The sequence below is a fragment of the Rosa chinensis genome, chromosome 7 (assembly GCF_002994745.2).
Source record: "Rosa chinensis cultivar Old Blush chromosome 7, RchiOBHm-V2, whole genome shotgun sequence".
NCBI lineage: Eukaryota > Viridiplantae > Streptophyta > Magnoliopsida > Rosales > Rosaceae > Rosa > Rosa chinensis.
This window is the reverse complement of record NC_037094.1, coordinates 55,209,511-55,231,436: the sequence shown is the minus strand read 5'-3', so window position 1 is coordinate 55,231,436 and position 21,926 is coordinate 55,209,511. Positions and strand designations below refer to the sequence as shown.

Sequence of the window (21,926 nt, the reverse complement as noted above, 5' to 3'; positions counted from 1 at the left end):
TGACTATAAGTGGCCAGAGGAGACAGTGGCGACGCCGGGAAGTCACTGCAGCGAGGAGGAGAAAAATCTGGGTTAGAAGCTGATTTTCCTGAAATGGAAAGTCAACACTTTCTATTCATTGAGCACAATTTCAGCACAATTATAAAACTGCCACTCACTTGAAACTCCCTTATAACTTCTTCATTACAACTCCAATTTTAACATGCCACGTGTCCATGAACTCGTATTGACGCGCTTTACAAGTTTCGTGAAGGAAGTTTTCACAGAATCCTAATGTATAATAAGTCAACTCTTGAATCAGAGTATTTCGAGCGAATAATTGTCCGAAACAATTACTATTTCACAATTAATCATAAGAACATGGCATCACAACTATAATTTATACCAAATGGGACTTGTATTACTTTCACGCAAAATACAAGAATTTAATACGAAAATCCAGGTCATTACAGATGCCTTCCCAGTTCTCTCGATCTTGTCGGATCGCAAAGTTCATTGGAGTTTTCTTGCCGGTAGTGTGGCTGCTATAGCTGCTTCCTCCTTGTTGCTAGGCTGGTCTATTGGTGGCAAAGTAAAGGGGCTCGCCTGGTTTGGGCTCATGAGTCTTCTTTCTTTAGCTTTATTTGGGCAAAAATGGGCATGTTATCCTCTTTTGCTTTTGTTTGTGTTTGGAAGGCCCAATGGGTCTTTCATGTATTAATTTTCTTCTTTAATATAAGTTCTGATCTATTAGCCAAAAAAAAAAAAAGTGTCAAGTTGGGCCTAACTTTCGAGTACAAGATATGCGTGAAATTTTGGGTGTTGACAGAGATGATATACGCATGGTAAGGATATGGGGAACTAGTGGAATAGGGAAGACAATAATCGCTAAAGCTGTTTACAATAAAATTGCCCATAAGTTTAAAGGTAGCTGCTTTGGCAAATGTTAGAGAAGGTTCAGAGCCACATGGAGGTTTAGTCAACCTACAAAACATTATTCTTTCTAAGATTGTTGCGGGGAAAGAATTGATAGCAACCAATGTTTATGAAGGAAGCACTTTATTGCATGAAAGATTGAGACATAAAAGGATTCTCTTAGTTCTTGATGATGTGAATAAACTAGGCCAGTTGAACAAATTAGCAGGAACATCTGATTGGTTTCAATGTGGCAGCAGAGTTATCATAACAACAAGAGATAAGCATTTGTTGATTGCTCATCAAGTGAAGCCAATATATGAGGTCCATGAACTAGGTCGTCATGAAGCTCATGAGCTCTTCAGTTCATATGCCTTCAAGAATAATAAAAATTTGGATGACAATGAGAAACTGTTTGTTAGTAGTTTTGTTGAATATGCTAAAGGGCTTCCACTAGCGCTAGAGGTTTTAGGTTCATGTTTATGTGATACATCTATGTATAAATGGAAAGCTATGTTACATAGTTTTAAAAAGAAATCCTCCTAAAGACATTCGAGATGTTCTTATAATCAATTATGATGGATTGCAAGAAACAGTGCAAAAAGTTTTCCTTGACATTGCCAGTTTCTTCAAAGGTTGGAATAGAAGTGATGTGATACAAATACTAGAAGGTTGTGGCCACATCAACCCCGAGCATAGTATTAAAGTTATCGAAGAAAATGCCCTCATATATGTTGGTAGATATTTAAGCATGCATGATTTTCTAGAAGAAATGGGAAAAGAGATAGTTTATTGACAATCACCAAACGAGCCTAGTGAATGCAACAGATTATGGTATCATGAGGATGAGCACCAAGTTTTAACAGAAAACACAGTAAGTACTAAATAGTATAAATATGCTCATATTTATATGTAGTTTGATCCAATTCCAACATCTAAATAATATGGATAAATATTTTGTTTTTGAATTCTTGAAGACATTACAAAATTCAAAACAGTTGCATTTTGTTATATAGAATTCTTGTTTTGCTAATACTATTGCCTTTTTAATTAGGGAATAAGTAAAACTGAAGGGATAATCATAAAGCTGCCTACAATATATGAGATACACTTGAGTCCTAAATGCTTTGAAAAGATGAAAAATCTTAAAAAAAATTTAAATGTCAATGGAATGATATGTGGAAAAGTTGATTATCTACCAAATGAGTTGAGGTTGCTTGATAGGCCTTACTATCCATCTCAATATTTGCCGTCCAATTTTACAATGAAGAACCTTGTTCAATTGAATATTTGTGAAAACCGAATCTCATGTCTTGGGGAAGGATTCAAGGTCTTTATAAATTATTTTCAGCAATTTATTTATTTATTTTAAAATTAAGTTATTGTTTTAGGGAATCGATATTTGAGAGAGAATTTATTGTGCTTTCATTGATATAGAGGATTATAAGCATAGAGGTAGAGTTGTAAATGGAAACATAATCGTACAATAATTGGATATCTACGAATATTTCCGAGAATATCTGTAATATAAACCCTATTACAACATGCACAAGTAACCTAGAGTTTGGGCCAGACACATATTCTGAATTTACTTAAACACTGCCCCTTGTGTCGCCCAAACATGGTGCTCCTCTGGTTGCCTCATTAAAAACCTTGCTGAGTAACAAAAACCCAGTGGGACAAAAATAACCTCAGTCGAAGGGAAAAAAGAGCACAACACACCATTCAAGTTTCGAGATCAACATGTAGACATCTTCCCCCTGATGTTTGTGTCTCCCTCTGATGACTACAATCATCAGAGTTTGGATAACTTCCGCAAATCAATGCTTGCAACATGTTTCTCGAACGTGGATTTGGGCAATGACTTAGTAAACAAGTCTACCATATTATCCTCATATCGAACCTGGTTTACTTCGATCTTAAAGAGCTTCTGTTGTTGCTGATTGTAAGAGAATTTGGGAGATATGTGCATGGTGTTGTCGCCTTTGATGTAACCTTGCTTCATTTGTTCAATGCAAGCAGTATTATCCTCATAAATGCTAGTAGGCTCATCTGTGGTAGACTTCATACCACTATTGCTTCGAACATGCGTAACTATGGATCTAAACCATATACATTCACGATTTGCTTCATGAAGAGCAATAATCTCTGCATGGTTCGAAGAAGTATGTAGCGACTAGGGTCTGTTTAGTAGACCTCCAAGATATCATAGTCTTACCCATGGTGAACACATAACTAGATTGGGAACGACCTTTATGTGGGTCAGAGAGGTACCTAGCATCAGCAAAACCTTCCAAAACACTTATGTCGTTTTGGGATGGGGTGAGGGAACACAGACCACTGTTGGTGGCGTCCCTGACATGTGATGGGTCTTAATCCATCGTCTCTCTGTAGGGATAGAACAATATCAATCGTGCCACTTAGGTATCGAAAGATATCATTAGCAGCAATCCAATGGCTCCATGTTGGCGCAGAGCTGTGTCTAACTAACAAGTTCATGGCAAATGAGATGTCCGGTCTTGTGCATTGAGCTAAGTACAATGATGCACCTATTGTACTTAGGTAGGGCACTTCTGCCTCTAGCACATTTTCATCGTCATCATTTGGATGGAATGGATCCTTCTTTGGATCAAGAATAAGAACGACCATTGGGGTGCTTGAAGGCTTAACTTTGTCAGTATTGAAACGCCTAAGCATCTTTTGGGTATAAGCTGATTGATGAATCAGGATACCATCTTCATGGTGCTCAAGTTCCAAACCGAGGTAAAATCGTGTTCTCCCAAGGTCTTTCATCTCAAACTCGGATTTCAAGTGTTCAGTGGTTTCCCTTAACTCTTTAAGAGTGCCTTCATGTCATCAACATAAACCGCTACTATTGCAAATCCGGAATTTGTCTTCTTTATGAAAACACATGGGCATAGTTTATTGTTAACATGTCCATTCCCAATCAAGTATTCACTTAGACGGTTATACCATATCCGTCTGGATTGTTTCAATCCATATAGTGAGCGTTTCAATCTTATTGCAAATTGGCTCCGTGGTTTAGAGCCACTTGACTTGGGTAACTGAAATCCATCTAGGACCTTCATGTATATCTATGTATCTAGATCCCCATATAGATACGCAGTAACTGCATCCATGAAAGTAGCGGAACGTAATGATGTCCATTACGGGAGAATAGGTCTCCTTATAGTCGATTCGAAGGCGTTGTGAGAAGCAGGCACGTGGGTGCGCGAGGCTGTCGGCAACGAGGTTAATAGAGGTGAGGTGTAGCAAGGCTAACCGGTAGGTCAGAGGGGCAGGGGCATGTGCGAAGGCTGGGCAAGGCTAACGGGGCCGGTTCGAGGCTTTTCCGGCCTGTTCTGGTGGTTCTGCCGCCAATCTGGGCTTCTGGGATCGAGGGCTTCGATATATGCGGCGGCGGTTGCTAGGGTTTAAAGGCTACAAATTAGGTTTCAGGGTTAGAGTTTCTTGCTAATAACGTGTTTTAGGGAATTGATATTTGAGAGAGAATTTGTTGTGCTTTCATTAATAATAGGAGTCTCTTTATATAGAGGATTACAAGCATAGAGATAGAGTTATACATAGAAACATAATCGTACAATGATTGGATGGGACTAGGATTGGGCCCGACCCATGTAAAATTTTTAGGGCCCGGACATTGATAGAAATTTTCGGGCCTGGCCAAAATAATATTTTTTCAATTTTAGGATCGAGTTGGGCTCAGACCCCTTTTTTCTAGCCAGGTTTGCCAGCTTTTAGGGCCCAAAAGGCTAAAAAGAAAAGGAAAAAAAAAATATGAGAACAGATCTTGCTCCAAACCCATTCCTCCGCCCTCCAAAGCCACCTAACCACCACCATTGAAAATCTGGGTTTATGGAATCAATCTCAGACTTCGATCCTCTTGCTCAAGCTCGGACTTCATTATCGAATCAAGTTCAAACTTCATTATCCAATCAAACTTCCAGACCTTGCACAACTCAGATTCGTCCTCCGATTGGCTAGCTATAGAAAAACTAGAGAGAGAGAGAGAGAGATTTTGGGGTTGAGTAAAGACAAAGAAGAATTATGAATTCTCTCATTATCTACAACAGATATGATAGAGAAGGAGGCCTAGGGAGAGAAGGGAAAAGAAAAGAAAAATAGACAATGGAGGTGTTTGGGGAGAAGAAGAAGAAGATAAGAACAGAGAAGGAAAAAAAAAAAAAAAGGGAGGGAGGAACAAGAAGAGAAGGGAAAAGAAAGAAGAAAGAAGAGGAAGAAGAGAGAGAAGAGGAGAGAGTCCAGAAAGAAGAAGAGACTCAAGAGAGAAGAATAAAAAACTAAAAAAATATGAGTAATTGAAGAGAAAGAAGAGAGAGTCCAGAAAGAAGACGAGAGAAGAATAAAAAACTACAACAAAGTGAGTAATTATATATACATGAGTTCGGGCCTTCAAAACCTAGTTTGAGCCGTCAACTCTCTCTCCCAAAAGTTAGGGTTAGGGTTTCGATTCTTTGTCTCTCCTTGTCAACAAGATGACTTCTGTTGATGCAATGGCTACTAGATTAGCCTCCTCTCTTGCTCTTGCTGAAGGCAAGAGACAGATCGACTTGCGGCCAACGCAGGGTAAAGGTTTGCGTTAGGAAAAAGTATTCTTGGTGGGAAAGCTTCTCACCGCTTGGGACTTTAAGGTCAAGTCATTCATGGGGATGTTTCGCAACGCCTGGAGGGTAAATGGGTCTTTGTAGGTGGTGGAAGCAGAAGGACAGAGGGTCCTTGTCAAGTTGTCGGATCCGTCGGATCGTGTTCGGATCTGGCGTGGTGCTCCGTGGGGGTATAACCATGCGCTGGTAGCCTTAGCATGGTACGATGGCATTATGTCGATGGAGAAGGTGCCATTGACCTTGGCATCGTACTGGGTAACTCTTCAGGGCATCCCACCGGCTTTCCGGTGTGAACGTGTTAGGACCATGATCGGTTATACATTGGGGGATTTCCAGGAAATTGATAAGAATGCTAAGAAGATTGGAAAGCTGTGAATTCGGGTGGAGATCCTGTTGAACAAACCATTACCCTTCAAGAGGTGGTATTTGGTGGAGGACGAGGTTGAATTCCGATGTCAGTTCAAGTATGACAAACTTTTTGGGAGATGCTCTGTGTGTGGTCTTGTTACGCATATGGGTTTGCCGTGCTTGCCGTGCTCGGGGCCGGCGCTAGACAAAGATGACGATGACGCTGAATGCACCTTTCTGGGGTCACAGGATACGGGGGTCGGAGGCCACTGTAGGCGGCTTGCCGGTGGGAACTCTGGCCAGGTCAGCTTCTGGTACTGCCAGTAACAGCGGGCTCCATACTGGATTGAGAACTAGGGTTTCTACCTCATGCCCACCCTTGGTTTTTCAAACGCCAGATCCTGGTCTGAGTGGGGAGCTTTGCCTGAATGCAATGTTTCAGAAGCAGAAGCGCCAGGTTGTGGTGCGTGAGCTTCATGACAAAACAGGAACTCCAGAGCATATAACTGGCAAGCGACGGGGAAGAGATGACAGCTTGACAATTTCTCCCATGAAACTGAAACTGAGTTTGGCTGTGGGAAAGTGAAACCTTATTCTAGATTCTGAAAATCTTGGCTTGAATCCGGTACAGGAGGACATCCATTCTGAAGGGGTGACAAGGAAACGAGGCCGACCTATTGGCAGTAGGAATATGTCGTCTTCTGGTGACAAGCAGAAAGCCTCAAAACATGGGGAGGGTGAGGAGAAGAAAAAGTCTCCAAAGAAGAAGCAGTCTGGGGGGAAACACTCCAACTCGAAAGGGAAGGAGTCAGTTATTGTCTAATTTCGGTTCTTGGGGTAAAGCTTATGTGAGAATGGATGGATCTCTATGAGGTCTCTATGACGTTTCTAGTTTCTTACTTGTACCATAATTGCATGATTGGCAAGGAAGGGCTAGTTGAATGACTTCCTTTCCGTAGAGGGCGAGTTTTATGCATTCTTAGATAGGCTTGCCTAAATGCGAGCGTCCCAGAGATTTTAATGATCTGCTTTAGCTTAGTTAGTTTAGTTCGGTTTTTTCTTGCCGAGTTTTGCGTTGTAAGTTATGGTAAACTCTGGCCTATTGGATGTTGATCTATGAAATCAACTTCTATGAAAAAAAAAAAAAAAGAGTTTGGGCCTTCGAGCTTCTTTTTTTTTTTTTTTTTTACTTTTAAGAACCTGGCCCGGCCTGTTATATAATGTTTTCGGGCCGAGTCTTATAAAACTGTCAAATTTTATTAAAAGGGCCCAAACCGTTCGGGCTGGGTTTCGGGTTTTCGGGCTAAATGCCCAACCCTATAATTGGATATCTACGAATATCTCTAAGATAAACCCTATTACTTGTTGTAACCTAGAGTTTGGGCAAGACACATATTCTGAATTTACTTGAACAATTATTAATTTCTTTAGATCTTATATTTCAATTCTTTTTCTTCTTTGGTGTGACAGAGCTTGCCAAATCTGAAAACTTTGAATTTGGCGAAATGCGAATTCCTAAAAAAAATTTCAGACCTGTCTGGTAGCCCAAATTTAGAGTGGCTGCATCTTGACGGATGTTCAAGTTTAGATGAGATTCGCCCTTCTATTGGAGTCCTTGAAAAGCTTGTTCACTTGTTTTTTCAAGGATGCTCTAACCTTATGATGCTTTCAAGAAAAGTTCACTGGAGATCACTGCGATTCATTTGTCTTAATGACTGCACAAGGCTGGAGAACTTCCCTGAAATTGAGGGAGAGATGAAATACTTAAAAGACTTGAATCTATGGAACACTGCTATCAAAGAATTGCCTTCATCACTTGGACATCTGATTAATCTTGAAGAGTTATATGTAATGGAATGTAAAAACTTCACAAATGAAGGTTAAGCTGTATGAGTGCCCCAAACTCAGAGCATTCCCAAATAAGGTGTACCTTGAAGTGCTTCCAACTTACTCAAAGGTTTCACATGACAACTATGACTCTGAATTTGATTTGGCTCTTCCTTGGCTATTTGAATTCACTGAGGGAGGATGCAGCTTATCAAATACTGATTTCCTCGCGTCCCTTGATTGTGCATGCCACTTTATGTGAACTTGATTTATCAGGAAACCCCATTGTATTCTTTCCGAATGCATCAATAAGTTTGTCAACTTATCAAGACTCAATTTGAGGGGGTGCACGAGGCTTATCGAAATTCCAAAGCTTCAACTGAGGACTGAATGGTTGTATCTGAGGGACTACGTATCTTTGGAAAGAATTTCAAAGTTGTCAAACATTTTGGAGCGTCAAGAATCCCAAATGATGAAGGAGATGGACTTGACTAATTGTTGGACACCCTGTGAGGCTGTGAACATTTGGTTCAGATGACAAACAAGGATGATGATGAGTTGGACGCTAACTGATCTCTTCTCTAAACTTCTATCTTCTCAACAAGTCGACTTCACAATTCGATTTCCATGAAGCGAGGTTCCAAAGTGTTTCACAGGCGCGGAACCACATGGAAGGCTATATGGACTATAGCCCAGACAACATTTTGGCCCAAAAACCGCCAAGTATATGTCCCTTCATCCGAAATCGCATACTCCCAGTCTCCCACAGGCCGCAGCAGGTCACTACTCACTAGGTCAGTTGAAGTGAATGATTGAATACTCCCACAAACTGCCACTGGAAATCGCCATGAACCCACAATCCGATTTGGGGATCCCTGCTTCACAAGTACAATTCCTCTATCTTTCATCTTCATGGAGATTTAAATTTCAATTTGGGGAAATCCCATGAATCAACTTTAAATTTATGGGTTGTGGTTTACTGGTTTTGTAGGCAGACCTGCTTGTGCGTTTGGATGGCGGTCAGTGGCTGACTTGCTGGCTTGCCGCTGCATGCCTGCGTGAGATTGTTTGATTTGGACTTTGGAGAATTGGAGTTGGCGAGCGAGTTGCTGCTGTGAATCTGTGTGATTCTGGATTTCTGGGTATTGAGTCTCTCACTCTGTTGACTTTTTTGATTCCAAAGACTTGCCGAATGCCGACTTTATTAGTTGATTTGTTTCCTTCTTATGTCTCTGTGACTCTGTGCTCTTCATATTTGCTCTATTAGTCTATTATTGCTTATTTGGTTTCATGGTTTAATTGTTTAATTGCTTATTTGGTTTCATGGTTTAATTGTTTAATTGATTATTTGGTTACATGGTTTCATTGTTTAATTACTCTGTGACTTGCGGACTTGAATATAATGATGGTATATATAATTGTTTAAATGTTGCAGCTTGGTTTCATTGTTTAATTACTCTGTGACTTGCCGACTTGAATACTTTGTCATGTCTGAAATATAGATATATATAATTTTAATGGTGGTATCTATATAAAATTATAGGTATTGAATATAAAGACGGATCACCGGAAATCCAAGAGATACAAAAATCTTCTGTCATGGTTTGAAAATGATATTCCATCAAGTGATAGTGTCGATGAGATTGGGAGTGGGAGTAGATCGAAATGTGACTGATAATTCTGTTAATGATGTCCCTTTAAACCCTTCTCCATCTATTCCACTAGAAGAGTGTCGTAATGAAAGAATTGAGAGAGAAGAAAGTTTTGATGTTACTTCTCTTAAATGTGATTTTTAATTTATGGGGTTTGGTTTTATGTCTCATCTGTTGTATATTTTGATTAAAAATTATAAAGGCGTGAGGATGAGCCTCCCTCTGGGTTCCAAACCTAAAACAAAAAAATACTTAAAAAAAATTGTGCACTTCTAATTAGCCTAGACAAGTCTAGAATCCTGGATCCGCCACTAGTGTTTTGGGTGTCAAATGGATTTCAAACGTTTTCGACGGTTTGAATTTTGTATTGAAATACTTAAAAATTTCAAATGGGACAGCATAGGATTTTTTTTGACTTTGTCAAGGGGAACCCAAAGGCTTCCTAGGCCCAAGATAAACCTCTTCGGCGCATGTGAAATGCTCCAACTGTGCATTGCAGCACAGTGCCTGGCCACTTTGACAGCTTCGGGGCATGTGTTGTTTTTGATCAAAAGTTGCAAGATACTTGTGCTGTTTGCGCTTTTAATGTATATATTCATACCAATGAAGTAAGGGTTTCACGTCTTGACACAGTATGTTGTTTCAAATTCGGATCATGTGTGGCTGCATTACATACCCTTCCTTGATAAGTGGCGATTTGGTTATGTGCGTCCATTGCGACCATATACGTGTCTAGTCACTATTTTTCAGTGTAATCACTCTCAGGTGTCCTTAAAAACCTGTGGGGTGCACCTTGTAATACCACCCAATGAAGACGTTTGTATGAAGCTATCCCATGCAGAGAACCTCAACAATGAATTTCCATCTGACCTTTACCAGGTATTTTACTATTTCCTAACCACTACAAATAATATAGTATGAATTGTGTTTGTTGGTATCGTTTCCCTTTATGAAAATTTCCTCATTTTTGCTTCAGTAGTTTCAGAGGACCGAGTACTGACATCTGAACAAAAATGCTATTGCAGGACTATTGGGAAAATTATCATCCCAAACAGAGGGCTGACTGCAAAGTATTATTTACTGATGCACAATTGGAGAACGAAAAGGTCTAATTAGTACTAATGCAGCAAAGACCAGTGTGACGAATACAGGTTTACCAACTTTGCATTGTCTAATTACCACTTTTTGATATCTTACGGAGTTTCAATGTTAGTTTGTAATATCAATATCAACTCTGTTTGGCATTCTCCATTTGTGTGGATATAGTAGTTGAACTAGTTTACCAAGCCTGGTTCCATATAACTAATAAATGAAGAATTGTTATGGAAAGCGATATTAAATTTGTTTTCGAAGTTTGTTCTAGAGTACTTCTATAATGGTATGGTTCTGTTGTATGCTACTATATGATCTGCAACGTACATGAGATAAATTTTAGCTGGAGATCAAAGATGGGATGCTATTTCCTTCTTCAATCAAATATATGTGCTGTTTCGTTTATGGGAACAAATTGGGATATAATGAGTCGATTAGGGATTGATTACCATATTGACCACTTTTGCACCAAAACGACATTCAACACCGGGAAAAACTTCACTTGATAGTTTTATTTATTTTATTTATTTATTTTTTAATCAGATAAACAATTCAAATACTACAACTAGTATTTCGTTAGTAGAACTCACAGCCTCACACTTACAAAAGTCCCCTATGTCACTAGACCAAATGATACTGGGCGAGTATTTCGTTGGTAATTGATCTAAATCTTTTGATTGCGATTGATCTCTTTTTAGTATGTGTGTTTATTTTTGGCTGGAAGTTGTGAGATACTTTCAAGTAAGCAAAATATCTTGAATCCATGGAAGTCATGTTAACGGATGATTTTGTTATGGAGGTGTGGCTTTGCAATCCAAAGCTTTTAGACCACAAAGTTAGAGAGACAACTAGTGAGGCATTACATAAAGTTGCTCATATAATGGGGCTAATTTCTTGAGAAACTAGTACCTCTTACTATTTTTCTTATTGCCAAACATGAAAACACCAACAGTTTTCCTAGAAAATATGATTCTGACAACATCATGGTTCACAGTCATATAAAATACACAAAAAGCACTAACCTTGAACTTCCATGTCCACTACACCCCCAAATAGCAGAGCTCGCTTCTTATAAACACACATAGAAAACCCAGTACGAGGTCCAGGAGGCATCCCACTTTTTTTTACCTGTTCAAAGGAATCAATAGTAAGAACAACCGTACATGTGACAACTATTAAAAAGATGGTCAATTAAGAAGCTGATCTATGCCAGTTGTGTAACCACAATAAAAAGAAAAATTCAATGTAAAAAATATAAATACTGCTATCTATACTAAACAAATCTTCACATGTCAATTTTTTATGGTTTATAGAATAAACTCTTCTAGATTAGCAAATTCCTAAAACAAATGCTTAGGCTACTCTCTCTGAGATGTGGGTGGAGGTCGTGGCCTCTTGGCGGCGGATCTGCAAATTGGACTGGAGGAGATGGGATTTCCCTCTCATCGGGTCGACGGGAGATTGAAGGCGGCGGGGTTCTTCGTTGTCAGCTTCTCAAAATTTTGCTTCTTGTTTTCTTGGTTGGGGTCGTCTGCTTTGGCAATAGCGTTGGTAATCCTAGGTGGCGCAAGGCAGTGGCGTTGGGATGTGATCCTGGGCTATCTGGATCGGTGACGGTCTCGGGGTCTCGACGCTTGGTGCTGCTTGAGCAAGAAGATCTGGTGACTGCGCTCGGCTGGGGTGCGGACTGGAGCTCTGGGCGGTGGGCTAGGGTGGGTTCTTGACTTTTGCTGATGGTGGTCGAGGATTGCTACGGAGATGGCGACGTCAACTACCTTGCACTGAGGTTGACTGCGGCGAAGGTTGCGGTGGGCTGCTGGGTCAAATATTTTCGATCGATGTCGTTGAAGGGAGGCAGACTGGTGGTTGGCGGCTGATGGATGGGGTGCCCAAGAGGTTGGGTGGATTCATCAATTCCAGCTGGGCTTGGTACTCTATTGGGCTTCCTTCCGTTAGGGTTTCTTGTTTGGGTCTAGGCCTATTTCTTTGGGCTTGGATTTTATTTATCTTTTGCTATTATTATATTGTAAGGACTCCGTCTCCTCTGGGGAAGGAGTTCATAGGGTCTCTCTGAGAATATGTCGCCAAAAATGTCCGTAGTATATGTGCCCCTTTGATTCTTATGGATGTTTTAGGATAGTTTTGGCTGAGCATCATGATCTTTAAAAAGGTTGAATTACTTAGGTAGTGACTCTTTTGACAGTCCCACAAGGATGTGTCATTATGTGTAATTTCGCTGATCAATGCAATGAATTGACAATTCTCTCAAAAAAAAAAAAAACATGTAGGAGCATAAATATCGTACTAAAAGTAACATTTAAAATTATTCCATGATAAAGTTGCTTCCAATTCTCCTAATGATCAACCAACAAAAATGACATGGCTTCTACAAATGCAATAAAACCTGTATGACTGTTATTCTATTCATAAGTAGTATAATAGGGGGTTTAATTAGTTTTTCTTTACTTTTATTTCCAGGTAACAAAACGAAAATGCTTTTCATTTCTTCCAAATCGCAATTCATAGGAGGAACCATTAAGAAACCCAGACCTAACCACATGGCAATTACAATAGGAAGCATCAAACCCAAACACTAACACCCAGTTCCGTACGTACCAACACCAAATCTCACCTAAACCCCAGTATATTATGCGTTTTCTGTATAAGCATCATAAAGAACATCTGAAGATGGATAGATAAGTAAAACTTGAAATCAGAAAATCATGTACTCTTCCATTTCTTGATTGATACATTGTAATAAAAGAAATACAAGAAAACAGTGATGCGAAAGAAGAACCTTGTTCCATTCCCATGTCTAGGATCAAGGGACCATAAATCTGAATGAACAATTCCTTTCTCAGAGCCGGTTTTATCAGATGAAACTTCTTTGGAATAGCCACCATATAGAAAGATCTGTAATGTCAAAAGAGAACACATGGTTAAACGTTAAAGCTATTGAGAAAGTCAGTACATCATATCTATACTATTATTATGAGAAGAGACTTTGTTAGCCAAAATTGAAATTTTTGACAGATTTAACTCAAAAAAGTTAAAAAACTTTGAAAATAAATTAAATCACAAGGGTAAATATTATAATTATAAAGTAGATTTTTATTAAAAAAAATAAAAAAGAAATTATTCCACAATTCCCACTTTTCTCTCCCACTATTTTTTCTCTGCAATAACTGTTTTATTTTATTTATTTTTTATTTTCTTAAATAAAAAACTATTACACATGCAGAGCATGTATGAAGAAGACTAGTTATTAAGTTAATAAGTCCGTCACCTCATCTTGGTAACCAAAAATTGAAACCCACTTCGTGCACTTGGCCACATGGCCCCAGACCTAGCGGTTATTTCTTGCCACTGAAATGCAACATTGCACAAGTATTGTTAGAAATAATCTATACTATTATTAAGAGGAGAGGTTTTGTTAGTCAAAATTGAATATTTTGACATATTTAACCCTGAAAGGTTAAAAAACTTTGAAAATAAATTAAATTAGAAGGATAAATAAGACAATTATAAAATAGATTTTTATTAAGAAAATTAAAAAGAAATGATTCCACAACCCCCATTTTTCTCTCAGCAATAACTACCGGTGAATCTACTTCTTCTGCAATAACTACTCACCTTTAATAAAAAAATAATAATTCGTACACATGCAGAACATGTGATTGTAGACTAGTTATAAATAACAACAACAGATAAAAACTTCTTAAGACTGGATTAACATGACAGAGACTAGATATCTTTACCTTGAACTGGTCCAGGTCAAATACATAAAGATCATTATGATACCTGCATATCGTAATAAAATAACCAACTAATTAGTAAATTAAAAGATAAATATTTGCAAGCTCATACAGTCTTCTTTGCTAGAGAGATCAACAAAGATTCATGAGTTACATAATTATAAAATGTTCAAAAATGTTTCATAAAAACCATCAACAACCTCACTTCTCTTAGAGTGTCATAGAAGCCGCCAAAAACAATAATCTTGTGCTTGTACAATACCTGTAACATAACCGATAATGCATCACTATGAAAAAAACAATGAATGGAGATGAAGACTGGACTAATGTTGTAAAGTGAATGTCTCAACACACACGAACACATAAAGCTATATGGAAATTAGGGATCCGGCTCCTCTAAAGTTATTTTTGGTGAAGTTTTGTGAAGTTTGTAAAATCTCAATCATCCATGTAATCGAATGGTCCTTGCTAAGCCTCATCAATGAAAATTTTGTTTTGGTCAATTCCTCAAATATATTCTATTTGCTTATTCTCATTGTAGTCCGATCTTCCCCTCTTCTTCATCTTCTTCCTTCTTCTCCCTTTTTGTCTGATTTCTTTTGAAAAAAAAAAAAAATCTCAAATTCACCATTAGTCTTTATCTTCCCTTTCTCAGTTTATGATTACCTAAGTATCCATGTCAAATGAAAACATTCAATTGCCAGGAGGGTGGTTTCTTCCCCTCATGAAACGTGGATCACAACCGAGACAAATCTGGGATTAAAGCATGCATTCTCCCATATTTCATATGCATATAATTTAAGAACATCAAACTTGGATTAGATCATCAAAGAAAGAAATAGGGTTAATTACCAACCCCTCGGATCCCAACAATTGACAATAAAACAATAGTTAATCATTGTTTCTGAAGAGGAAAATTCAAGTTCACAAGTTAATTTGGAGATGAACTGAAGAAACAAAGAGTTTCTTTCTCCAGCCAATACACAGAGTTAACGACAAAGCTCTTCACCAACAAAAAAAAAAAAAAAAGGTTAAACGGCAAAGTTGTCTCAATATATAAGGAAGAACAAAAATCTTAATTAAGATATTTCAAAAAAAAAAAATCTTAATTAAGACAAATGAGATGGTACACTCTTAAACCATTAGATTACATGGATGATTGAGATTTTACGAACTTCACAAAATTTCACCAAAAATAACTTTAGAGGAGTCGGATCCGGAAATTAGACCAACACAAGTATCTAAATTAAAGCAACCTGAATTTACCATTCGAAGACCTAAGCGTGGACTTGGACTCCCTTTTAAGTTTAGTTGTTCCCATTGATTTGTTTTGAGATCCAACATCCAAAAGTCCTGTAAGGGAAAAGAGAAAAGCTAACATTATGATCACACAATTGAGGCCGAAATATAGGATAAAGAGTCAAATCCCAGTCTATTAAGAATTATGTTTCCAGAAGGGTTCACCTTATAGTGATGGAACCTCTCTTGGTTTGGGGAAGTAAACTCACCACCTAATAACAGACAATGCAATCATGTTCAAGACGCAAAAGAATTAAAACTGCAAATAGTGAACATGTGTTTGTATATATATATGAATGCAGTTATGTCAGTATACCGAAGATGTAAACATAGTTCTTCCAGGTGACAGCCTGGTGAGCGCTACTAGGGGGTGGACTATTAGGGCTTGAAATTAACTTCCATTCCTGCTTTTCAACATCGTATGGGTAAAAATCGCCATAAACAAACGTCTGCAGAAACACAAATTAGCATGCCTAAGGGTGAAAATTAAGGACGAAAGTGCATTTCCTTAAAATAAAGCATATAATTTGACCTCACCTTATTATCATTGCAGAATATGTAATGTTGAGTTTCTTATAGCTGCTTTTTTAAATTTCAGTGAGTGGAGAAGTGATCAAATTTTTTATCAGGCCCTTGATTTTTTTAGGAAGCATGGTGGTACTATTTCACGTGGTATTCATATTTTGTTGATTCTAAGAAAAATTAGGTAAGAAGGTGGCCTAAGCGGCTTAAGCGCCCTAAAAAGGTGCCTAGAGTTCATAGACCCCCCACTCTTGTTCCCATTCCAGATAGCCATCTAATCCGGCAACAAATTCTCCCCTCCACATTATTTCTCCTCACCCTCCACCTTCAGAGAGGCACTATGTGAGCCCGCAAGTGTTGATTAACAGAGCCCTCCTTTTTGTTAGCATTTTCATTGATAATCTGGCTTCCAAAGATTCTGAGTTCGCATTTTCACTTCGGTCTTTGCTATTCATAGTTGATTCGGCATTGTTTGCCTACATTCTATAGACCTTTATGTGCAATCTGGCTTCCAAAGATGCTCATTTGTTATTTTGGTGCGCATAAAGGTCCACGGAACGTAGGCAAATGATAGGAGCAATATTTGCTACGTTTTCAATGCTATTCTCTCTACATTTTACTTAGTTATTTCCTTAACAAAGTCATTTTTAACTTAGTTTGTTGTAATTAGGTACATTTCAGCTACAAACGCAGGAAATGAGCTACCAAGAGCTAGAAATGAAGGTAAGGAAGAAATTTAAAAAAAAATGGAGAAATAATGTTTTCCTAATCCTACTAGGAAAAGGAATTCCAGTTGAAGTAGGAATCCTGAGTCAACTAGGAGTGTGCTCGTGAAAATGATAGAAATGAAAAATGACAAAATCCCAGTTGGATAAGCAAAACCCATTCTTACCAGGAAAAGAAAACCTAACATGACTAGGAATCCTTGTTACACAAGGAGAGCTCAAGAAGGTTCCAAAACATCCCGGAAAAGAAGAGTCTTAATTGGACTAGGAAACCTGTTGGCATTTGGAGTCCTGATGATACTAGGATACTTGGGAAGGCTAAAAGATGTTGTGGCTTCAAGATGACTTAAGATTGATCAAGAATGTTCTAGAGAATCAAGAATGGCGTCACAACCATAGAATGGGCTTCGAAACGTCTAAGTTGAGAAGTCTGGCCCAAAGATTTAAGCATGTAACTTCCATGTGACCTTCTAGAATGTCCTTGACATCTCAAAAGAGTTTTATTCCAAAAATAATTCCTTTTTGCAGTGCAAAGTAAAGAAGATTCAAGAAGATTTTGGCAATGAGTCAAAAAGGGGAGAGTTTCAAGGAAAATCTAATTCGTGTGCAATCAGGAAAAGAAAGTAAAAGAGAATAATTATTGAATTAGGTTTCCTGATTACATTCTACATGCAAGTTGGCGAAATATGGAGTAAGTACATGGAAATTTCGGCAATGACTCGTACTTTATAGATTCAAGGTTGATTTCTACTTCCTTTGAAATATTTCTATTGGGATGATGCAGGCAAGTAGAGAAAGACTTTGACACCAAGCTTTGTCGTCCCCTATATATAGAGAGACCCTTGGAGACGTTTCAATCGTCATTCAAAATCCAGAATTAAAATCGAAAAATGTCCCCTCTCTCTCTCTCTCAAACTTTCGGCCATCTTCCATTGTGCAAACTTTGAAGCCATGAAGCAAGTTCCATCATCATCTATCTATCCTTGTTGTAGCCTCCATCCTCTTGAAGATCTTCTTGCATTCTTGAATCTAAATTGCACAAAACTTCAAACACGCACATCAATTTTTTTAAAACAAAAAACAAATACAAAAATCAAAGATTAAAGATAACAATTACATGTGCAAATGATCGAGATTCCAATCTTAATTTGGAAACAGTGGGATTCATTTTGCCCATTCACAATTTGACACAATTAACAGTGATCAAAGTAAAATCAACATAAAATTTGTGGAAAAAGATGAACAATGACATAATTGACAGTACGTGATCAAAGTAAAATCAACAAAAAAAATTTAAGAAATAGATGAACATGAAGCAAGATTACAAGAAAATAAACATTGTACCTGATAGAAGCAATATTTGCTACGTTTTTAATGCTATTCTCTCTATATTTTACTTAGTTATTTCCTTAACAAAGTCATTTTTAATTTAGTTTGTTGTAATTAGGTACATTTGAGCTACAAACGCAGGAAATGAGCTATCAAGTGCTAGAAATGAAGGCAAGGAAGAAATGGAAGCTTTGCCTTCCCCTATATATAGAGAGACCCTTGGAGACGTTTCAATCATCATTCAAAATCCAGAATTAAAATTGAAAAATGTCCCCCCTCTCTCTCTTTCTCAAACTTTCAGTCATCTTCCATTGTGCAAACTTTGAAGCCGTGAAGCAAGTTCCATCATCATCTCTCTATCCTTGCCGTAGCCTCCATCCTCTTGAAGATCTTCTTGCGTTCTTGAAACTTCTCTAAAAGTGTAAGCATGAGTACCATAAACTCTTTGTCTTCGGTTTCTAGTTTGTTTAAAACAATTCGAATCTTTTGTTTATAAAATTGGAAATTTCAATGCTTTGATATGATTGAGTTTATGTATTGATGTTTAGTTTCTAATAATCATGAAGCATGAAAATGTTTTAGGTTTCTAGAATTCATAAATTGCGATTTCTATATGTGATGATTTCAGTTCATTGATTTTGTATGAATAACCCATCTTTCATGTGTTTTGAGTTCTTTGATGGCCAACTTAGAATCTAAATTGCATGATTGAATCCAAATTAAGATGTGCTAGCGTTCTATGTCTTAATTATTAAAGCGGAAACCCTATAGTTCCTTAGGGAAGTCAATGAAGAGTCTTGCATACATTTATGACGTTCCAACTTGTGTTTTAGGCTTAAATAGATCAAACTTTCTAAGTGCTTAATGCGTTAATTGTGTTTTGTTAGGGGATTGATCACTCACTAGCTTTGCATGATTATTAGGATTAATTATGGTGCGTTCATCTAGTAAAGTAAAAAGAACTTGGTATGCGTTCATCTATGTTCTTGATTGATTTCTTCATTCACATATTTGATCCATGATTTATGATTAGATTGCCTATTTTCATGTTAATGATTGTTAACTTCATCATAAATATTTTTTTTGGGGGGGGGGCAATAATTGTTTTATTATGAGATAATACAACTAATTTTTTTTTCTTTCCTTCTTAGCCGAGAAATTTTAAATACACACTCCAAATTACTTAATACACATCCCTATTATTAATTGTTTTATTATGAGATAATACAACAAATTTTTTTTTTTCTTTCCTTCTTAGCTGAGAAATTTTAAATACACACTCCAAATTACTTAATACACATCCCTATTATTTTATATTTCAAATCAAATTTTATAGGTAGATTAAATGACCAAAATAGACATCTATGTATTAGAAGAAAAATAATAATAATCATATGATATTATTCTATAATTATAAAACACAATGAATTTCTAGACATGGCATCCTCATTTAAAACAAGAATGAAACCATCTAATTTAAATTTTCCTTAAATAAATTGTAATTAAATGGGGTGAGAGAACATATAATTTAGAATTTTGAAATCAATGGCACTAAATGTTTTTAAAACATATCGCTTTACTACCACTTTTTAGTTTTTTTTTTTCTTTCTAAAAGTTATGATTAGTCAATTTATTATCTAATATTAAACATCACAGGTATAAAACTTTGTAATTGTTAATTGTTTGACCATCAATGACAACTTCATAGTTCCGCTATTGTGGAGAAACTACTGATACAATTTTGGTTGAATGTTTGACTCAAAATTTTATACTTGATTAATAGGGATTTAGTGGATGAGAACTCAAATAATACAAAACATATTTCTAAGCATCTATTTGAAGGAACAATAATGAATCGTTATGGATTTCTCAATAACTAACACAAGTAATTAATATGGTCAATTATATATACTAATCAAATTAAATAGTATGTAGTTAAATAATAGTGTATTTCATGGTTTTTTAGTTTAAGGATATTTTGGGTAATTTGGGTTGTGTATTTAGTAAAATATTAGAATGAAAAATTAAATGGTAAGTGCATTGAGTAAGGAGTGCGTATTAAGTAATTAGGGGTGTGTATTTAAAACTTCTCTTCTTAGCCTTCTGCCCACATTTTACAAAAAAAAAAAAAATTGATTTGGGCACCTAGAAAATGCTCTGGGCACCGAATCGGAGTTCAAGGAGTTCAATATGTGAGACTTGAACAACGACACCATTGATGACATCGCCGATCTTCTCACCACTACGTGTAACTTCTCCATCCTCTCCAATCTCGGCATTCGTCTGCAAAGGCTAGCGTCCGTTGAGAGAAATGATGTTGGAGTCCACCTGAAACAAGGTGATGGACCCCGGCAGTTTCCGGGTTCTGCTTTGAGATCAAGAGTTTACTATGAACATGTCACAATCGGAGCCTCCGTCGTGAAGCGGGTCAGAATCGGAGGCGTTGGGTTCAGAATTAGGCCTGGGTCTTGTCTATCGGAATTAGAGGCGTCAGGTTTGGAATCAGGGCTGGGCCTTATCGAATCCTTCAGGGAAGGATCTGGTGTGAGAGAGAGAGAGAGAGAGTCTGTCGGCATGCTAGAGAGAGGAGAGATGAGTGGTAGTAGCTGTAGTTTATTAATTAGGTTGAGGACAAAATTGTCATTTTACTTTAAATTGAGTTAGTGGAAATAAAAATATGTTGGTAGGGTAAGTGAGACAATTTTGATTGACTTTGGTGCTTTGGGTTAAGGACCTAAATTTAATAAATATAAAAATCATTCAAAATATCATTATGTAAAATACTAAAATCAAATAAAAGAAAGTTAGAGAAGAAAAAAATGTGGGTCAAAATACAATTTCAATCTAAAAATTGCTTTAGCTGTTGAAATTTGAGATGAAAAAAAAGAAGAAATTCTTGCTATATTACTCCAGGCATCTCACGGATATAACGTTAGTACTACAAATGGAGGCTCCAATTTGTTGTCAAAGAGTTTTACCAAATTTTAAAGTGTTCATAATACCTTTACATAACATAATTATCAATTTAAAGCAATAAAATATAAATAGACAAAAGTATAAAATTGAAAAGGTAACCTAGGCCTCATCAAAAAGCCCGCGGATCAAGTGGGCCGATGGAGGCCCGCCGGCCCGCAGGGCTTTTGGCCCGGTCCGGCCCTTTAAAAAACCCGCAAAAGCCCGCCTTGGTGGGCCGATAGAGGCCCGCAAAAAAAGCCCGCAAAAACCCGGCCCGGCCCGTAAAAGCCCGCAAAATATTATATATATATATATATATGTGTGTGTGTGTGTGTGTGTTTATATATATATATATTAATATATATATATATATATATGTGTGTGTGTGTGTGTGTGTGTGTTATATATATAGATATATCTATGTGTGTGTGTGTGTGTTTATAAATATATATATATATATAGACACATATAGATATATATTTGTGTGTGTGTTTATATAGAGATATATATATATATATATATATATATATATATAGTCATATAGATATATAGATATATATATCAATTTATATATATATAGATATATATATATATATATATCAATATATCATATATGTGTGTGTGTGTTTATATATATATATAGATATATATATATATATATATATGTGTGTGTGTGTGTGTGTGTGTGTGTGTTTATATATATATTTGTGTGTGTTTGTGTTTATATATATATATAGAGAGAGAGAGAGAGAGATATAGAGATATATATATATATATATATATATATATCAATATATCATATGTGTGTGTGTGTGTGTGTTTATATATATATATATATGTGTGTGTGTGTGTGTGTGTGTGTGTGTGGAAGTTCTTATACTA

General features: G+C 37.0%; 1 pseudogene; it reads left to right on the top strand.

Annotated features, from left to right (window-relative positions):
* Window positions 1-782: 782 nt before the first annotated feature.
* On the top strand, window positions 783-7,772 carry LOC112178201 (annotated as a pseudogene).
* Window positions 7,773-21,926: the final 14,154 nt, after the last annotated feature.